The 22,503-nt window shown below is 44.2% G+C and overlaps 1 protein-coding gene and 2 pseudogenes across 4 annotated transcripts in view; 1 reads left to right on the top strand and 2 right to left on the bottom strand.

Annotated features, from left to right (window-relative positions):
• The window catches only part of MPP7 (MAGUK p55 scaffold protein 7), a 681,636-nt gene that overhangs the window by 466,456 nt on the left and 192,677 nt on the right, over window positions 1–22,503 (bottom strand). The window lies entirely within an intron of this gene.
• On the bottom strand, window positions 13,364–13,482 carry LOC134930546 (5S ribosomal RNA; annotated as a pseudogene).
• On the top strand, window positions 17,132–17,250 carry LOC134930547 (5S ribosomal RNA; annotated as a pseudogene).

A 22,503-nucleotide genomic window follows, 5' to 3' on the forward strand; every position in this document is an offset into this window, starting at 1 on the left:
ATAATAAAAAAATATATATAAATAAATAATAAATAGTGAATGAAAATTGATACATGAGAATAAAAATTTATTTTTAATATGATGAAAAATAGAGTGGAAGATGGATCTAAGTAAATAACTCTTTTAGGCTACCTATACTGTAATTCTTCGATGGAACAAGCTAATCTAATAAGATTATCATATGAATGTGCATAATTTAATCCATTTATTTGGATTAAGCAAGGTAGATCTCTAAACTATTAAAACTAGCAGGTGGCCTATAGATTTAGTCTAAACATGAATAATCTAGAGCTTCAGTAAGACCATTTGGATAGAGAGAATCTAATTTAAAAATCTATGATGATTCTCCCAGACAAAGTTTACGGAATCTGTCACCTCCCCTTTTTGTGCTGGCAAATTGTTCTAGCCCAACAATAGAGGTGACAGATTCCGTAAACTTTGTCTGGGAGAATCATCATGGATTTTTAAATTAGATTCTCTCTATCCAAATGGTCTTAATGAAGCTCTAGATCAGGCATGTCCAAACTGCGGCCCTCCAGCTGTTGAGAAACTACACATCCCAGCATGCCCTGACACAGCTTTAGCATTCTCTGACAGCAAAACTGTGTCAGGGCATGCTGGGATATGTAGTTTCACAACAGCTGGAGGGCCGCAGTTTGGACATGCCTGCTCTAGATTATTCATGTTTAGACTAAATCTATAGGCCACCTGCTAGTTTTAATAGTTTAGAGATCTACCTTGCTTAATCCAAATAAATGGATTAAATTATGCACATTCATATGATAATCTTATTAGATTAGCTTGTTCCATCGAAGAATTACAGTATAGGTAGCCTAAAAGAGTTATTTACTTAGATCCATCTTCCACTCTATTTTTCATCATATTAAAAATAAATTTTTATTCTCATGTATCAATTTTCATTCACTATTATTTATTTATATATATTTTTTTATTATTTATTATTTATTTATTATTTATTTATTAATATATATATTTTTATTATATATGTATTATCTATTTATTTTTCATGTATTGTTTATTTTACATTAATATCAACTGTATGGTTGTTTAAATTTTGTTCATTTTCAACATTGACATATTTATCTATATATGGTCCTGAGAGCAATTCAGAGAGAACCTCAAAATCATTATACCTTTAAATTTCAATTGGTTTTGGTACCAGAAACCATTTTGCGTTGAATATGTATGTCTTATAGTAATTATCTTTTATATTTATGTTTAGTTTGGTTCATTATAACAAAATAATTGGCCGATGTAGGTTTATTCATAATTATGTACTAAGCATATATCGATATATAACAGGTAGCTAGACATCATGTGCAGGTTTTACTACTTAGAGACTCAGGAAGGATACTAGGTAGAATATAAACCCAGACGACTTTGATATTATGCCTAAATTGTTTCCAATCAAATTATTAAGCTCCCATCTTATCATATTATAAACGTTTGACTCAGTACACATTTGGTATATTTTATAAAGACTGCAGTATATTCATATTAGTTTATATTATTTCATATGGTTTTTGTTAGTGTGTTTATTTTAGATATTAATTATAGAAAATGGTATTAATTAGCAATTAAAACACAACTGATTGAAATGAAAGTTATTAGACAGGTATATATTCGTGACTAGGAGGAGGGGAGATATCTGTCTTGAGGAAGTCTCCGTTGCTAGGAGACGAAACGCGTTGACGCCCACTTTCTGTTACATCATTCATTTCATTTGGTGATACCTGCTGTGTGGACACAGCGCGCAGCCCGCAGTCTGCAGCTCAGCTCATACGCGACAGCCCTGGTCGCAGCTCACTGCCGCACGTTGGACTCTTGGATTCTTCAGTGCCGCACGGCTTTAGAGACACTGGTCGGCCCGTAGCTTGCAGCTCAATTCATCCGTGACAGCCGCACGGCTTCAGAGAACTGGTCGGCCCGCAGCCAGCAGCTCAACCCATCCGTGATAGCCGCACGTTGGATTCTTCACTGCCGCACGGATTCAGAGACACTGGTCGGGTGAGTTCTATGTGACCCTCGCTGTGGGGCCTAACACCCGTTTCCAGAAGTTTCAATCACGGCGGCTTTAACTATATGAATGCTGCTTCTTATCCAAGCCAATTAACACCTGTTTGAGAAATATCACAATCATCTCCACGTGCATTTAATTCATTCAAAAGGACCCTGTTTGCACACTAATGCAGGAACCAGCACGGGAGCTTTAAATATAATTTGTAACATTCTCCGTAAAGTGATATCTCTTTCTGAGACTGTGGAACTATTAATTACTACTGCGAGAATCTTTAATCCCAATTAATACACTGGGACGCCAGTGTCTGTGATTTTCGGATTTTTTATTATCACCATTTGAAAATGTTATTTTAACAAATTTATTGTATGCTGTATGTTTATATCTAGACAGTACATGTGAGTAAATTGTCAAAAAAATTTTTTTATTTTTATACATTTATCTCTACAAACTGCCACATTCTTTGTTTCAATAGACAATATATAAAGTTGCTTTTTATTATGTTCCAAGTGTACTGAGTCAATCTTCTGTGTCAGACTTCACATTTCCTTTAGATACATTGTTTCAAGCGCAGAGTTTATCTCTCCCTTTTTACCAGCTCTTAATTGTTACAACTTGGCAAGTTGTTTATACTCAGCTGCAGAAACAATTATTGTATAAGTAACTGAATTAGTACAGCGCCGCGTCATCACAATCGTTTACCGATTTGTGATTTTTTTTCTTCTCTTTTTGTAAAATCCACGAACTTGTCAAAAAAACAAACCGGACACCCGTACCACACGGACTGAAAGGGGCCCCATGTTAACACATGGGACCCCTTTCCCCGAATGCAGAGAGACCTCTCCGTGACAGCTGTCACTGAAAGGTCTCTTCAGCCAATCAGCGAGTGCAACGTCCTTGCACTCTGCTGATTGGCTCTGTGCACGTCTGAGCTGTCAGCGCATCGCAAAGCCTCTCCATTATATTCAATGGTGGGAACTTTGCGGCTAGCGGTGAGGCCACGTAGTAGCGCTTCCTGATTGGCTGAAGGGACCTCAGTGACAGGAGTCACGTGGGGTCCCGGCACATTCGGGGAAAGGGGTCCCATGTGTCAACATGGGACCCCTTTCAGTCCGCTGGTACGGGTGTGCGTGTTTTTATTTTGCCAAGTACGAGGATTTTATCTCTGGACGTGGATTTATCTCTGGACACTGGCAGGTGAGTATAATTTTTTTCACAGGTACCCTCGGATCGTCGGAGACTGTGGCAGTTGGCGTGTCAACATAGGTAAGTATGTGTGTGTCGGCAGTGTGTAATAAAGTTGTACTTGTCAAGGTGTGTGTCTCCTGTTTTTATTTGGGTATTTTTTTTCCAGTAGTACTACAGGTACCAGCGGGCCCGTTTTTCTCCCGCATGCTGGTACTTGTGGTTCTCCAAGTACCAGCTTGCGGGGGAGGTTTGCTGGGACTTGTAGTACTACTGGAAAAAACAATATTCTGGTCATTTTCCTCAAGGCTATCAGCCTCCCATCCGCAGCCCTTGGATGGGGGGGACAGCCTCGGGCTTCACCCATGGCCCTTGGGTGGCTGGGGGGGGACCCCTTGATTGAAGGGGTCCCCACTCCCCCAGGGTACCCCGGCCAGGGGTGACTAGTTGGATATTTAATGCCACGGCCACAAGGCACTGTATAAAAGTGACCCCCGGCTGTGGCATTATCTGTCCAGCTAGTGGAGCCCGATGCTGGTGTTTAAAATACGGGGGACACCTACTCTTTTTGTCCCCCGTATTTTTTGCACCAGCATCAGGCGCAGAGCCCGGTGCTGGTTTTAAAAATACGGGGGATCCCATGTCAATTTTGTCCCCGCATTTTTAGAACCAGGACCAGCTCGAAGAGCCCGAGGCTGGTTATGCTTTGGAGGGAGGACCCCACGCCATTTTTTTTTTTTCGTTTTTTTCCCCGTTTTTCCCCATTTTTTAAAATCGCGGCAAAATCCGGCAAATCGGCCGTTTTTCGCCCGCGGGACTGTCGAATCCGTTTTTCATTGAATATGGTGAATTCCGGCAGCCACCTGCCGGAATTCACCTGTCGAATTGTGTCGAATTAAAAAACGGCGATAATTTGCCGCGATTCGCTGCTAATTGCATATACCCCATAGTTGGTGATGACTGTGGCAAATGGCAAAGTGAAGCTGAGGAAAGGTCATTACCCCTAGGACTCCTGTCTGCCAGCTCAGTGCAATTGCTGTACCCAGTGACTTCAACTGCCATTGCTGCTGCTGCCATCTCAGTGTATCAGTTAAGCTGGGTATACACTGGGTGACATATTGGCCGTTTGATGGAGCAGGTCAAAGGGTTTATACTTTATACACCAGATATGTCAGTGAATGATGCTGTATGCAGACCTATCAGCCATGCCGCACAGTTGATGCCAGATATAACCTGAAGATATATCAGCGCATCTGGCTGGGTGTACGGGTGGTCTGCCAACCACCCATACACTTGCTGCAGGTACTGACATCACAGCCAGGTGTCAAATAGAAGTGCCCGCCCAGCCATGATATGAGGACTAACATGGAGCGACTGATCGGTAAGTGTATATGCTTACCTTTATCAGCCGCTATGTCAGATTGATGGCAGATCTGACGTCCGGTACCTCTAGTGTGTACCCAGCTTAACAAGGCAAAGGGGAGAAATGGATGCCAGGATCTGAGGGCCCTATTCAGAGGTGAATGCAGTACCCATGTTTTTGCAGTTTGGTGATAATATGCTACCGTGCATGTGCAAAAAATCTAGTAAGATCTTACTGCACACATCCAACCAGTGTGCAATGGGATACATGGGCCGTTGCAGGGGTTGCCGAGTCCATCATAAGGAAATACACAGCTGGCATGCGCACACTAGCACTTGCGTATGTACCTGCGACTCAGGCTTTAGGCCGGGTACACACCAGAACGACATTGGCACGATTTGTTATTCCCAGGCTAATTGGAATGACAAATTGTGCAGATCAGTCAGTGTGTACCCTCAATTGCACACTCCTGCAGGTCACTAGCAATATCTTCTGGCTTGCTGCGCTGCACGGTCAGTCAGAAGCTATCCTGTATAATGCCATGCTGCCATCAAACTACTGCATCGTGTACGTACGGTACGATATGTTGTCCAGCAAAACAGGCCGGGAGCGCACTGCACTGATGTGTACCTGGCCTAAGTCTTAAAAGCAGAATATATAGCAAGGTTGAGTTGTTACAAATATAAAATGTTATTACAGATGCACTGAACTCCCTGAGGACTGATAAAAATATACCCACTGCCAGTGACTGTACAACACAGGCCTTAGTAACGCTGACAACAGAGAGTAAGGGAAAACATACCATACCTCCTTGACATATCCCAGGTAACATTCCAGTCAATGGAGTTCAATGCATGTCTATTGGTCAGGATGGGACAGGTGACCCATCAGCCCTTACTCTCATGATCATGCAGCTACACATTTATAGGGCTACGAATTAGAAATGGACCAGGACACCCATGATATCTAAAGTATTTTAGGCCATACATTGCCCTCTACTCCCTTATTGGGATTGAACAAAGTAAAATAGATAAACATAACTCCAATAACCCTGTTAATTTGGTTGCTTTAGAAATCTGAATAACAGAGATATGAGCAGAGCGAAGCAAAGACAGGTTTTATAAAAGGAGGACACTACTGGGAAAAGTGGGACACACGAATGTCCTCTGCATTTGGCCTCTACATCTGGAACTTAAACGTCCTTTGTATTGGACGCCATTCTCAAATAACCATGAAGGGAAGTGAGAACCAGGTAAGCACATCCTGACCTAAGTGACGCAGTGACAGCCTGGACAAAGTGTCTAGACAGTGGAGGAAGTATCGGAGATAATGGAGTCACTAGCCTCCGGGCACCAGTTCTGAAGGGGGCACCCTGACCTTTTCCATTACCTCTGATGCACTCCAGTCACTATGTGCCAGTCACTAGCAGTGTATGAGCAGTGCTGCACAGCGTTGAATACCGGGGAGGCGGGGTTTGCCGGCAGTGTTGGATGGTGTGCAGTCTCCTGACAGCCCTGCTGCCCACTGCCGCTCATGCTGTTTAGGTTCTCAGAAGATGGCATCTTCAACTCCACGTTCATAGCCACTATAGGTGAGAAGCAGCAGTGGTGGCTGCAGTGTGGGGAACAGCTGGTGAAACTGTTAGAGGCGACTGACGGGGGAGAATGGTGGGCAGGTGACAAAGTGCAGGCTGTAGTAGTATAGCACAGGAGGGCACACACCCGGATCAGGCACGAAGTAAGACAGTAACAGAACATTAGTTCCATAGTCCAGTGTTAGGGACATTGGATAAGTATGTGCATATGTGTATGTATGCATTTGTGTGTTTATACATGTGGCTGTGTGTGTTAATGCGTGCGTGTGTGTTAATGCGTATGTGTTAATGCGTGTGCGTGTGTGTGTGTGTGTGTGTGTGTGTGTGTGTGTGTGTGTGTGTGTGTGTGTGTGTGTGTGTGACAGCTGTAGTTATCCATAGGTTTACAGGTTATCTGATCTAACGTTCTGTGCTAAACTTTGGCCCAGGTTTCATTTAGGAAGATCTCAGGTGACCGCTATGGTACAATGTACTGTATTATGGTGGCTAACCACTACAGCTACAGCCTGAACAATACATGCGTCACAAAGTTTATTTAGGGGGTGTATGCCTCAATAACCATTACACACCTACATGGCACAGGTCATGCACTGGTCACAGCTCCTCCACTTTTGATTTTTATTTTTATTATTTTCTACCCCAGGCCCATGAGACTCTTAACCCCCTGACTGCTGGGGTGTTGTTGGTGAAATTTAGGGGGGGGGGGGGGAGCACTATAGTTTATTTCACCTCCAGGTGTTTGGTATGAACTTACGCCCCTGCTTCCAGAGTAGGACACTACTGAAAACAGCCATCCAGGATGATAAAGAAAAGAAAAAGAAAAAAACTTGGAAAGAGAACAACTTTTAAAACAAAAGCAGTAGGGGCCTCAGTCTTTGCTGCAGACTGCCGATGTGTGTCTCCACAGCACTTTATGTGTTACATGACATCATAAGAGAACCCAATGTGGAGCATTTAAAACTGTCTTCAATAATTACGGGTGGAATGAAGGAGGAAACTCAGGAAACTCAATGAACATTCAATTTGGCCACACAACAAGGAAATAACCACATTTACTTTGAGTAACCCTATGATTCATTTCTGCGATTCCCCAAATATCCCTATAAAAAGCACTCTTTCCCTCTCGCAGTGACAATGCAATTACTCAGCTTGGAAAGGAAAGCACATTGCAACATTCAAGAGACCACTGGTAACCATTGGAGGATGACAAAGGTTTCTGTACTTTGTCAGGCCTACATAACATGGAGATTAAAGTCAGGCCAGTCGTTTGTCCACAAAAACACAGCCCGCGCCAAGGACACATTGTACAGATGAAGGAGAATTATACAGCAAACCGTACTTACTCCACGCAACTGTTTTTATGATGGAAAGAAATTCTCTGTAGCTTTCAATGTCAGATTTGAGAAACGTTTGATAGAGCATAATATGCTCATAAATGAAAAATAATGGGCAATAAAACAGGTTTTTCATTTTCCTTTGAACGACAGTCATTGATTATAATATACATTTTACGCCATACCAACATTACTCTGCTAGCATAATGTGTACCCATAAATTACACACGGTGAAGGCAGACATTTTGTGCCTTATGCCAGTCACCTCACTGTGTCTAAATAAACACATAGGGCGGGATTCAAATCTTTTCTGCCCCCTCACGCCCCCATCGCGCCCGCCGGCAGTATTCAAATGTTACTGCCGATGGTCGCGATATCAGCATTTCAGCTCGCCACCCCCAGTGGTAGCGAGCAGAAATGCATCAAAATTGACCCGTTTGGGTGCCCAAACGGGACTTTTCATGATCGTGCCCATGTCTTTAGTCGGGTTTAGCTGCTTTACGCGGCTAAACCCGGCTCTTATGGGCGCGATCAGCGCGAAAATGGGGGTCATTAGAATATCGCCCCGCGATCTCCCATCACTTTAGACGGGAGATCGGGGGCGATAAAAGATTTGAATCCCGCCCATAGACTGCATTTTCATGAATACTGATTCAGCCACAAAATGGCTGCCTCCAAACTGTAGAGATGACACATTACCTATTAATATGATGGGCAGTGTGTTTTGGTTTCATCAGAACAAGCTCCTTTTATCCCACTATATTAGCTAGTCAAAGCAGAATGCTGGGGAGGGGTCCTGAGGTGCACACCAGTAATGAGAGGAGCGACCCTGCGGAGACCTTTCAGTACTGCATACAAAGACAAAGTTGCAGGTGCACAATTCAAACACTACCAATTTATTAATAATCATTGCAATAAAATTTTGCATTTTGAGCGAGGTACTTCGCATAGTTATGGCCATAAGTAACGGCTTGCCCACCGCATCCAGGCAACCTCATTAGTCGGGCTAGTCCCTAACATTTTGGGGGAACCAAATCAAGGGCGCAGGACACCCCAGAACGAAGCACTTGCGTTACCCCATGGCAACACTAAAGAGAAAAAATATATTTTGCAGTGATTATTATTAATAAATTAGTAGTTTTTGAATTGTGCACCTGCTACCTTGCCTTTGTATGCAAAGAAGAATGTTGCTAGCTTTTATTTGGGTTTTTAAAAAAAGAGGGAGAGGATGGTTTCGATGGCTCTAAAAAACATCAAGTCAGCTGCTAAACGTCTTATTGCTACTGACTGGAAGCGGTCTGCCGCACCTTCTATCGCTGCTTTAATCAATAGAGTTTGGTAAACCGCTTCTATGGAAAATTTCACTGCCCTCCTCCATGATAAAATCCCTAAATTTCAAGAGGTATGGACTCGTTGGTATTCTAATACCAGTATACCTTGACTTGATTGCATTTTATTTCAATTATTAGGAATTTCTTATTGATTGTTAATAGCCCAGAGTCTACTTGTCTATGTATTTGCTCCTTTTTACCATATGATTATAGTGCTTTCGTGGACACGCTGCCTGGTGTTCCCCATCCCCTTTTTTTCCCATTTCTATCCTCGTTTTCGTACTTTACCTACTCTTGCTTTTTTCAGATGTTTTTGTTTATTGTATTTCAAGTGAAAAAAATAAAGCACAGACAATTTGGTAGTATGACGATACTCACTAATCTTTGGATTTGCTGATACTATTATATATGTATTAGTTGTATGGTTACTAGTATTGCCAGATATTTTTTTTATTCTTTATGACTACCTACTGTTTGAAGCAGTTATATGTTCTTTGACTGTACAAATGTTCATTTTGGCTTTTATCTACCTCTAAAAATAATAAGATTTTAATTACCTACCGGTAAATCCTTTTCTCATAGTCCGTAGATGATGCTGGGGTCCACATTAGTACCATGGGGGTATAGACGGGTCCACTAGGAGCCACTGGCACTTTAAGAGTTTGAGAGTGTGGGCTGGCTCTTCCCTCTATGCCCCTCCTATCAGACTCAGTATAGAAATGGTGCCCAAGGAGACGGACAACTTTGAGAGAAGGATTTTACACAGATAGTGGCGAGATTCACACCAGCTCACACATACAAGGCAAAACAAGCTAACTAGCTTGAAAAATCAGCAACGGCTGAACAATATTACTTAACCAAGTAAGAAAAACAGTACTAAACCAAGAACTAAGCAGTACTGAACAAAGTAACCACTGCAGGATCACATAGCACTGGGCAGGTGCCCAACATTCTCTACGGACTACGAGAAAAGGATTTACCGGTAGGTAATTAAAATCCTATTTTCTCTTACGTCCTAGAGGATGCTGGGGTCCACATTAGTACCGTGGGGGTGTACCAAAGCTCCCAGAACGGGAGGGAGAGCGCGGAGGCTCCTGCAGAACTGATTGACCGAAGTACAGGTGCTCAGAGGCCATGGTATCGAACTTGTAGAAATTTGCAAAAGTGTTCGACCCCGACCAAGTAGCCGCTCAGCAAAGCTGTAAAGCCGAGAAACTCCGGGCAGCCGCCCATGAAGAACACACCTTACGAGTAGAGTGGGCCTTAACAGATGTAGGACACGGCAATCCTGACGTAGTATACGCATGCTGGATAGTGAACCTGATCCAGCGAGAGATCGTCTGCTAAGAAGCAGGACACCCAAGTTTCTTGGGAACATACAGGACAAACAGAGTCCGATTTTCTGTGACAAATAGTCCTCTTCACATAGATTTTCAGAGCCCTTACAACATCCAAGGACTTTGATGAAATTGAGGAGTCAGTAGACACTGGCACCACAATAGGTTGGTTGATATGAAACGCTGACACAACCTTCGGAAGGAACTGCTGACGTGTCCAGAGCTCAGCTCTATCTTCATGGAAGCTCAAGTAGGGGCTCTTACAAGACAAAGCCCCCAATTCTGACACATCTAGCAGAAGCTAAGGCCAACAAAGTGACAGCCTTTCACGTGAGAAATTTGACCTCAACCTCCGGTAGAGGTTCGAACCAATCCGATTGGAGGAACAGTAACACCACGTTAAGATCCCAGGGCGCCGTAGGCGGCACAAAGGGAGGTTGGATGTGCAGAACCCCTTTCAGAAAAGTCTGAAACTCAGGGAGGGAAGCGAACTGTTTCTGGAAGAAAATGGATAGGGCGGAAATCTGGACCTTTACGGATCCCAACTTCAGGCCCATATCCACACCTGCTTGCAGGAAGAGGAGAAACCATCCCAGATGAAACTCAACCATAGGGAACTTCTACGATGGTAATGTTTAGACGTTACTCCTTTCCTAGCCTGTATCACGGTAGGAATAACCTTGTTCGGAATGCCCTTCCGAGCTAATATCTGGCGTTCAACCTCCAACCCATCAAACGTAGCCGCGGTAAGACTTGATAGGTGAATGGCCCCTGCTGCAGCTCTTCTAGCAGTAGATCCAGAAGATCCGTGTACCAAGCCCTTCTTGGCCAGTCCGGAGCAATGAGGATAGCCTGAACTCTTGTTATCCTTATGAGTTTTAGAACTCTTGGAATGAGTGGAAGTGGAGTAAACACGTACACCGACTGGAATACCCACGAGTCACTAGGGCGTCCACCGCCACGGCTTGCGGGTCCCTTGACCTGGAACAATACCGCCGAAGCTTCTTGTTGAAACGAGAAGCCATCATGTCTATTTGAGGCACACCCCAAAGATCTGTTACCTCTGTGAACACCTCCGGATGGAGTCCCCACTCCCCTGGATGGAGATCGTGCCTGCTTAGGAAGTCCGCTTCTCAGTTGTCAACTCCCGGAATGAAGATTGCTGACAGCGCCAATGCGTGTTTTTCTGCCCAGAGGATGATTCTTGTTATCTCTGACATTGCAGCTCTGCTCTTCGTTCCGCCCTGTCGGTTTATGTAAGCCACTGTCATTACATTGTCCGACTACACTTGAATGGCTCGATCTCGCAGAAGATGGGCCGCTTGGAGAAGACCATTGTAGACGGATTTTAGTTCCAGAATGGTTATTGGTGGGCCGGCTTCCAGACTTGACCACCTTCCTTGTAAGGTTTCCCCCTGAGTGACTGCGCCCCAGCCCCGGAGACTTTCATCCGTGGTTAGAAGGATCCAGTCCTGAATCACGAACCTGCGGCCCTCCAGAAGGGGAGGTAATTGTAGCCACCAGAGGAGTGAAATCCTGGCCTTTGGCGACAGACATATTCTCTGGTGCATGTATAGATGAGATCCCGACCACTTGTCCAGGAGATACAGTTGGAAGGGCCGAGCATGAAACCTCCCGTACTGCAGAGCCTCGTAAGAGGCCACCATCTTCCCCAGAAGGCGAATGCACTGATGAACAGAAACCCGGGCTGGCTTCAGGACATCCCGGACCATTGTTTGTATCACCAACGCTTTATCCTCCGGAAGAAACACCCTCTGCACTTTCGTGTCGAGGATCATTCCCAGAAAAGACAACCTCCTGGTCGGCTCCAAATGTGATTTCGGAAGATTCAGGATTCAACCGTGTTCCCCGAGCAGATGAGTCGTGAGAACAATGGACTGTAACAGCTTCTCCTTGGACGATGCCTTTATTAGCAGATCGTCCACATACGGGATTATATTCACCCCTTGTCTGCGGAGGAGAACCATCATCTCCGCCATCACCTTGGTGAACACCCTCGGTGTCGTGGAGAGGCCGAATGTCAGAGCCTGGAACTGAAAATGACTAACAGTGCAAATCGGAGAAAAGCCTGATGCGGCAGCCAAATCGGAATGTGGAGGTTTGCATCCTTGATATCCAGGGATACCAGGAATTACCCCTCCTCCAGACTTGATATCACCGCCCTCAGAGATTCCATTTTGAACTTGAACTCCCTCAGAAAGGGGTTTAGTGATTTCAAGTTCAAAATGGGCCTGACCGAACCATCTGGTTTCGGTCCCACGAAAAGATTTGAATAGTAACCTTTGGTTTTGCAGGTGAGGTGGAACTGGTACAATGACCTGTGAATCTACCAACTTTTGGATGGCTTCCTGTAGAATAGCCCTGTCTGCCAGCAAAACTGGCAGCAGAAAAGACAAAAGGTTTGATTCCGCACTAGTCAGGTTCAATTGTTATACCAGAGATTTTGTAAGTATACAGGGGAGAATATCCCTCTTAATTAATTCTGCCTGGTGGTGCACCCAGAGTCAGGGAGTATATGTAGAAAAGGAAAATTGCAGAAGACTCTTGTGTGGGTGCACTCTTGTTAGTTATGTAGTATTCTAGCTAAGTATAAAATTCATTTTTATTAGATATTCATTTAAAATAAATCCACACTCTCATATTCCACCACCGTTTGTTACAAACACCAAAAACTGAGGGCCATTGTTTAGTTTTTTTATATATATTTTGGTTTACATAGGTTTTTCTAAAATTATTGGAAAAATTGTAAATGTTCTGGTTAGTCTATCAGTATTGACTATTAGGGAGATGTAGACACTAGGATTCTACACCCGACCCTCTCCAACCAGCACAAGCTAGGCTTGTTTTAATGGGACCTTGAAGGGTCAAGGAATTAGTGAGCGGACCGGTGTCACACATATATAACTCAGGTGAGCTACATGTGTGTAGAGTGAGACGGTGTTTGTGTATGATGCTTGGAGATTGTATATACCAAGCTTTTATGATATCCTAGAGATTGGGATATTGTAAATTTGTACAAAGTAGGATCCGGAGAAGGGTCGAAAGGAGGAGGGAGGGAAAGGAAAGGAATGAGAGGGGAAGGAGTGGAGAAAAATTGGAAAAACAGAGGAGAGAGAGAATGTGGTGATCCTGCTGTTGGTTTGCGGTCGAGATGGGTCACAAATTACAACACCGGGTATTCTCTGGGGGTCCCCCTCACAGGTACTGACCCAGCCCACCACCGTTTTGCTTCCAAGATCGGGCGAGATCGGGCTCTTTCGATGGGGTATGGTAGTAATTGGACACCAATTGTCAACTCACCAATGAGAGTGCACCTAATAAAGATTTAACGAAAGGCAAATGGCAGATCTACTGTCTATGTTAGGCACAGGATTGCCCTGTGGATCATAGATGAGAGTCTGCGGATATAGGAAGAAGTAAAGTTACACAGGATCAAAGGTAGGGCTAAGGCAGATATATATCCCAGTCTTTATGCAAATGCTGTCATCTGGTAGTATGTTACAGACACACCCTAGCCATTCTAAATAATGTCTCAAAATTTCTTATGAGTATACATTAATTGAAATGTGCAATATTGCAGTAGACTACATGTACTGCTGTTGGTTCACACCAATTTAAGATCCCTCCAAAGAAAAAAGGGAGGGAGAAAAGGGGAAGAGAAAGGGGGGGAAGATAAATTTTTTGGAAACAGATGTAAATTACACAGTACACCTTTCTTCATGAATAATAGCAAGCACACAGATAATGATGGATACACATGTGCACCACTGTTCTCATGTGCAAATAGATATCTCACATGTAAAGAATGTGCAGGGCTAATCAAATAATATATAGGTATTTAAATGTACAAGCCCACACCTATACAAGGTATAATAGTTATTATTGATATTACAAATGATGTGAGAATCGGATAAATCAAAGGGATACCGGTCCCTGCCCAGGTCCCTGGGTCAGTTAGAGGTTATCGGGGTCTGTATGATACTCCTAGTGTCCCTGGTCTCAGGATCAGTGGAGAAAGTTCCTGGTCCCAGATTAGGTGGAGGAAAACGCGTTTCACCCGTCCTGCGGGCTTGTTCACTTCCAGAGTGTTATTCTGAGTGACAGGTCTGGTTTAAATAACCGTTTGGTCCAAAGCCAGCCAATCGCTTTAGTCTGTTAATTGATTAGATTGATTGATTTAAGGAAGGTGCGCTGTGATCAGCGGAAAAAAGGCCGTGCATCCGGTTGCTAAGCAACCTGGATGACTTTAATAACGTCTTCTAGGGGGAGAGAGTATGGTATAATATAACCATTGGGTCTAATCTTGTTGCCAATGGATTTGATTACCGTGCTGATGATGGTCCCAGTCCTCGGTCAGAATCCGTCCTGCCCTCTATTGTGTGGCACGCGTGTCGTTGCCATGACTCCCAGAGTGAGGGCGATACGTCACATCCGGTCACGGCGGGAGCGTCCACGTCCCATCCGGCCGGAGCCCTGTGTTCTGTTGCTGGGCAACAGAACGCTGCGGTGGATCCTGTGTTCTGAGAGATAAAATAGCAAGTCACGTCAGGTGGGGCCTAGGCGTTAGGTTGCTAGGCAACCACCCGCTATTATCCAGTATCATTACTGTGCTGAGTATCCGGTTGCTTAGCAACAGATTTGCTGCAGTAGGTCCCGTGGTTCTCGGGAATAGGATTGGAGTCACGTCAGGTGGAGCCTGGATGTTAGGTTGCTAGGCAACCACCAGTTGTTTGACCAGTATCAATGGGGTGCTTGTTACTGGTTGCTGGTGCCCTGAATTGGGGAATTGCTGGTGACTTATAGAGTTCTAGGGTCTAGGTTAATACTTTAGGGTGAGCTGTGAAAGAGGTGAGTCGAGGTAGCCAGCTGTGTCTAATCATTGGTGCAGCTGTCAGTAGTGATGGGGTCTAATGTGGATGTCTGGTAGTGTGTAGGGTGAAAATATTTGGGTCGTGTAACTGTGCTGTGTGGTGGGTGGGGGACTGGTGATGACCTGGGAGGACAGTGTTGGGGTGAAAAGGTTCTAGTGTATCGTGAATGAGATCAGAGATTAGGGGGGGGGGAAAGGGGGGGGGCAGGCTATCAATCAATAGCTAACCAGGCTATCATCTATGTTCCATCCCCTCCCCTGCCCCCCCCCTTTCCCCCCCCCCCTAATCTCTGATCTCATTCACGATATACTAGAACCTTTTCACCCCAACACTGTCCTCCCAGGTCATCACCAGTCCCCCACCCACCACACAGCACAGTTACACGACCCAAATATTTTCACCCTACACACTACCAGACATCCACATTAGACCCCATCACTACTGACAGCTGCACCAATGATTAGACACAGCTGGCTACCTCGACTCACCTCTTTCACAGCTCACCCTAAAGTATTAACCTAGACCCTAGAACTCTATAAGTCACCAGCAATTCCCCAATTCAGGGCACCAGCAACCATTAACAAGCACCCCATTGATACTGGTCAAACAACTGGTGGTTGCCTAGCAACCTAACATCCAGGCTCCACCTGACGTGACTCCAATCCTATTCCCGAGAACCACGGGACCTACTGCAGCAAATCTGTTGCTAAGCAACCGGATACTCAGCACAGTAATGATACTGGATAATAGCGGGTGGTTGCCTAGCAACCTAACGCCTAGGCCCCACCTGACGTGACTTGCTATTTTATCTCTCAGAACACAGGATCCACCGCAGCGTTCTGTTGCCCAGCAACAGAACACAGGGCTCCGGCCGGATGGGATGTGGACACTCCCGCCGTGACCGGATGTGACGTATCGCCCTCACTCTGGGAGTCATGGCAACGACACGCGTGCCACACAATAGAGGGCAGGACGGATTCTGACCGAGGACTGGGACCATCATCAGCACGGTAATCAAATCCATTGGCAACAAGATTAGACCCAATGGTTATATTATACCATACTCTCTCCCCCTAGAAGACGTTATTAAAGTCATCCAGGTTGCTTAGCAACCGGATGCACGGCCTTTTTTCCGCTGATCACAGCGCACCTTCCTTAAATCAATCAATCTAATCAATTAACAGACTAAAGCGATTGGCTGGCTTTGGACCAAATGGTTATTTAAACCAGACCTGTCACTCAGAATAACACTCTGGAAGTGAACAAGCCCGCAGGACGGGTGAAACGCGTTTTCCTCCACCTAATCTGGGACCAGGAACTTTCTCCACTGATCCTGAGACCAGGGACACTAGGAGTATCATACAGACCCCGATAACCTCTAACTGACCCAGGGACCTGGGCAGGGACCGGTATCCCTTTGATTTATCCGATTCTCACATCATTTGTAATATCAATAATAACTATTATACCTTGTATAGGTGTGGGCTTGTACATTTAAATACCTATATATTATTTGATTAGCCCTGCACATTCTTTACATGTGAGATATCTATTTGCACATGAGAACAGTGGTGCACATGTGTATCCATCATTATCTGTGTGCTTGCTATTATTCATGAAGAAAGGTGTACTGTGTAATTTACATCTGTTTCCAAAAAATTTATCTTCCCCCCCTTTCTCTTCCCCTTTTCTCCCTCCCTTTTTTCTTTGGAGGGATCTTAAATTGGTGTGAACCAACAGCAGTACATGTAGTCTACTGCAATATTGCACATTTCAATTAATGTATACTCATAAGAAATTTTGAGACATTATTTAGAATGGCTAGGGTGTGTCTGTAACATACTACCAGATGACAGCATTTGCATAAAGACTGGGATATATATCTGCCTTAGCCCTACCTTTGATCCTGTGTAACTTTACTTCTTCCTATATCCGCAGACTCTCATCTATGATCCACAGGGCAATCCTGTGCCTAACATAGACAGTAGATCTGCCATTTGCCTTTCGTTAAATCTTTATTAGGTGCACTCTCATTGGTGAGTTGACAATTGGTGTCCAATTACTACCATACCCCATCGAAAGAGCCCGATCTCGCCCGATCTTGGAAGCAAAACGGTGGTGGGCTGGGTCAGTACCTGTGAGGGGGACCCCCAGAGAATACCCGGTGTTGTAATTTGTGACCCATCTCGACCGCAAACCAACAGCAGGATCACCACATTCTCTCTCTCCTCTGTTTTTCCAATTTTTCTCCACTCCTTCCCCTCTCATTCCTTTCCTTTCCCTCCCTCCTCCTTTCGACCCTTCTCCGGATCCTACTTTGTACAAATTTACAATATCCCAATCTCTAGGATATCATAAAAGCTTGGTATATACAATCTCCAAGCATCATACACAAACACCGTCTCACTCTACACACATGTAGCTCACCTGAGTTATATATGTGTGACACCGGTCCGCTCACTAATTCCTTGACCCTTCAAGGTCCCATTAAAACAAGCCTAGCTTGTGCTGGTTGGAGAGGGTCGGGTGTAGAATCCTAGTGTCTACATCTCCCTAATAGTCAATACTGATAGACTAACCAGAACATTTACAATTTTTCCAATAATTTTAGAAAAACCTATGTAAACCAAAATATATATAAAAAAACTAAACAATGGCCCTCAGTTTTTGGTGTTTGTAACAAACGGTGGTGGAATATGAGAGTGTGGATTTATTTTAAATGAATATCTAATAAAAATGAATTTTATACTTAGCTAGAATACTACATAACTAACAAGAGTGCACCCACACAAGAGTCTTCTGCAATTTTCCTTTTTTGCCAGCAAAACTGGCAAGCCTGATTTGAAGATTCGGTGAGGTGGGAGATCTTGAAACCCCAGCTGTACCCCTGGGACACAATATCCTGCACCGAGGGGTCCAGGCTGGACGACACCCAGACGTGGCTGAAACGTCTGAGCCTAGCCCCCACCGGCCCTACCTCCAGGCCGCGCGGTCCACCATCATGCTGAGGACTTTGCTGTACCTGAAGCAGGCTTCTGTTCCTGGGAACCTGCAGCAGCAGCAGGTTACTTGGATTTTACCCAACCTCCTCTAAAAAAGGTGTTCGACGGCTTGGCCTTTCTTGTCTTGGCAGCCCGAAAGCACTGTGACAGAGCTGAAGAAAAAGGTTTCTTCGTAGCAGGCGCAGCTGAGGGAGGAAAAGGTGACTTACCCGCGGTTGCTGTGGAAATCCACGCATCCAACGCTTCCCCAAAGAGAGCTTAACCTGTGTAGGGTAGGTACTCCACACCCCTCCTGGATTCCGCGTTGGCAGACCACTGGCGCAGCCAAAGTCCCCTACGAGCTGAGACAGACATGGAAGATATCCCTGCAGCCATCAAACCCAGGTCTTTCATGGATTCCACCATAAATCCTGCAGAATCCTGTATGTTACGTAAAAACAATTCAACTTCACTTTTATCCATTGTATCCGAATCTTCAAGTAACGTGCCTGACCACTTTACTATAGCTTTAGAAATCCATGCAAAGGCAATAGTAGGACGTAATATTGCCCCTGAAGCCGTGTATATGGATTTGAACGTAGTGTCAATTTTGCGATCAGCCGGCTCTTTTAACGCGGTAGATCCTGGAACTGGCAAAACCACCTTTTTTGAGAGTCTGGAAACAGATGTGTCCACTATGGGTGGGTTTTCCCATTTTTTCCTATCCTCCTCAGGAAAAAGAACCAGAAACTTTCTAGGAATATTAAATTTTTTCTCCATGTTTTCCCAGGATTTCTCATATATAGCGTTTAATTCCTTAGACGCAGGGAAGGTTATCGAGGCTTTCTTATTGTCAGTGAAGTAAGCCTCCTCAACCTGCTCAGGTGTTGTATCAGCAATATTCAACACATCTCTAATGGCCTCAATCATCAACTGCACCCCTTTTGCAAGAGATGTCGCCCCCCGCAGCACATCCCCATCACAGTCTGCAGTGTCAGAATCGATATCCGTGTCATCTTGCATAATCTGGGCAAGAGCACGTTTTTTAGAGAGTACGTTAGAGGGCCCTGAGGGAACAGAACCGGACTAAACTGCCATAGAGTTCTGTAAAACCCGAGCTGCAATCTCATTTTGTGCAACCCTAGTAGAAATCTGAGAAATCATACTTTTAAGAGAGACTAACCACTCAGGCTTCCTTACAGGGACCTGCGCTAACACAGTGCAATCATGATTACATGGAATGGGATCATCCTGAGAAGAATTATCCTCTGCAGCATATGACACAAAGTCCCTGGACATAGTTTTATGGAGACCACAGACACCACACACACACACACACAGGGAAGGGGCAGACAGAGTTTCCCCCCTAAGAATGCCAAGAGAGACACAGAGATTGGAGCCAACCCACACACAGCGCTTCAAGATATAGGGAAACCCTTACCCAGTGCTTACTGTGCACCTTAATAGGTTGCACAGTACAGATATACACACTCCCCCCTTCTACAACCCCCTGGTACCGTACAAGATAGCTGGAGTTGATTTGGAGGGACAGCTCTCCCTGTCAGCGCTTCTGCAGGCAGGAAAATGGCGCTGAACGCTGCTGGGTCCGCTCTGAGGAGAAGCTCCGCCCCCTTTCATGGCACTGCTTCTGTAGTTTATACTGGCCTGAGGAAATGTGCTGGCAGCGATCCTGGGACCCTGACAGGCTTGCTGGACAGTGTAGGTGCTGGCTCAGGGCGCCACTCACAGCGCCGCACCATGTACCGCTGAGCCCAGGAGCACAGTTAGTACTGCGCTCCCTACCCTGTTGCCGCCATCTTCACACCAACTCCCTGCTTGCCAGGGGGGAGCGGTGACTAACTCGCCACTGATCTTCTGGCTCTGTAAGGGGGTGGCGGCATGCTGCTGGGGTGAGCGATCCCCTGTGGCAGCGAACGTTCGACACCCTCAGGAGCTCAATGCCCTGTCAGTGGTGATAATGGCTCAGACCCCGCAGGGCGGAAACTACTCCCCCCCCCCTTTAGTCCCTTGAAGTGGGGAGGCTGTTGCCAGCAGTCTCCCTGTGCCTAAACTCTAAATTAAATAATAAAACTAAAAGAACTCCTATGGAGCTCCCCTAGCTATGATCTGCTTCTCCGGGTACATTTTTTAAACTGAGTCTGATAGGAGGGGCATAGAGGAAGGAGTCAGCCCACTCTCTCATACTCTTAAAGTGCCAGTGGCTCCTAGTGGACCCGTCTATACCCCATGGTACTAATGTGGACCCCAGCATCCTCTAGGACATAAGAGAAAAAGGGAATAAAGAAAAAACTTTAGGTAACACACGGATTTCCACTACAAAATTGTGAGAACATTGCACAATAATAATTTGGAAGCTGTGATTTTTCATCCCGACCAGTTTGTCCTTTAGTCCCAATGAAATGAAACCTGGAGGAGCCGAAGGTTAATGAACATACAGGACAGCATTTAAGGACATTTATGAAAACTGTTGTATTGTTAAAATATGTAAATCCATTCAGCAAATAAAATAATGGAAAGAAATATCCTACATGTATACAAATTGCACTCAGATGTTGTAGACTCATCAAAAAAATAGATCAGTAATCTCTATGGATCACTGTCCTTACATGTCACTGTGCATATAGGACAAATGCATACTTGTCAGATTTTCCACATACAGTGGTGCTTGAAAGTTTGTGAACCCTTCAGAATTTTCTAGATTTCTGCTGAAATTTGGCTTAAAACTACCACAGATTGTCATACAAAACCTAAAACTATATAAACAGAACCAAATCAAACAAATGACACAAATTTTTTTAGACGTGCTAATTTTTATATTGAGAAAAATGATCCAATATCACATATCTGTGGGTGTCAAAAGTATGTGAAACTTTGCTTTCAGTATCTGGTATGACCACCTTGTGCAGCAATAACTGCTTGTAAACTTTTCTGGTAATTGTTGATTAGTCCTGAACATCAGTTAGGAGGAATTAAACCCCATTCCAAAACAGCTTCAACTCTGTTATGTTGGTGGTTTTCCTCCCATGAACGGCTTGCTTCAGGTCCTTCCACAATATATTTCGATTTGATTAAGGTCAGAATTTTGACTTGGCACTTCCAAAACTTTAGATTTATTCTTCTTTAACCATTCTTTGGTCAAATGAGTTGTTTGCTTTGGGTCGTTCTCTTGCTGCATGACCCACATTCTGTTGAGATGCAGCTCATGTACAGATGTCCTGACATTTTGTTTAGGCATATTCTGGTATAGATCAGAATTCATTGTCCCATCAATGATGGCTAGTTGTCCTTTGTCGCATGCAGCAAAACAGGCACAAACCATGATAACACCACCACGGTGTTTCACAGATGGTATTTGGTTTTTGTGCTGGAATGCAGTGTTCTCCCTTCTCCAAACATAACACTTATATATTGTTCCAATAGCCTTCCGGCTTGTCTAGGTGATCTTTAGAAAACTGCAGATGGGCAGCAATGCTTTCTGGAGAGCAGCTGCTTTCTCAGCCATGCACACCATTGTTGTTCAGTGTCCTCCTGATGGTGGACTCATGAACAATAACATTAGCTAATGTGAGAAAGGCCTTCAGTTGCTTAGAAGTTACGATGGATTCCTTTGTGACTTTGCAAACTATTAGATGCCTTGCTCTTGGTGTTATCTTTGTTGGTCAATCACTCCTGGGGAGGGCAATAATGGTCTGGAATTTCCTCCATTTTATATAATCTGTCTGACTGTTGATTGGTGGAGTCCTGGAGTCCTGTTGATTGGTTGAGTAAAACCTTTTTCAGCCTGATGAGCATCAACAACTCCTCTTCTGGGGTCCTCAGTAACCTCCTTTGTTTGTGGCATGATACAATTCCACAACCATGTACTGTGTCCACTCACACCTGACTGTCATCCCATAGACTGAAAATACCTGACTCTAATTTCACCTTCAAAACATCAGCTTCACCTAAAGGTTCACATACTTTTGCCACTCACAGATACGTGATATTGGATAATTTTCCTCAATCAAAAAATGAGCACGTCTAACTTGTTTGTCTTATTTGTTTGTCTCATTTGTTTAATTTGGTTCTCTTGCTTTACTTTTAGGACTTGTGTGAAAATCTGAGATAGTTTTAGGCCAAATTTCAATAGAAACATAGAAAATTCTGAAGGGTTCACAAACTTTCAAGCAGCACTGTATATTATGGGCAAAATATTACTGGAATGTCATCAAGTCAGTCAGTTGAACAAAGTCAAGACAAATTACACATAAGTAAAATAAAAAACACAAACATATTGTTCAACCATGTTTTACCCCAAAAGTAAAATAAAAACCACAATGATACTAATTGTATTTAAAAAATAATAACTTAATGCACTTATTTTTTCATAAAAAATATATAACCTAAATGTATAGTCCAACATAGTTAACGTAAATTCATTATTTGTG

The sequence above is a fragment of the Pseudophryne corroboree genome, chromosome 5, assembly GCF_028390025.1.
Source record: "Pseudophryne corroboree isolate aPseCor3 chromosome 5, aPseCor3.hap2, whole genome shotgun sequence".
Lineage (NCBI taxonomy): Eukaryota > Metazoa > Chordata > Amphibia > Anura > Myobatrachidae > Pseudophryne > Pseudophryne corroboree.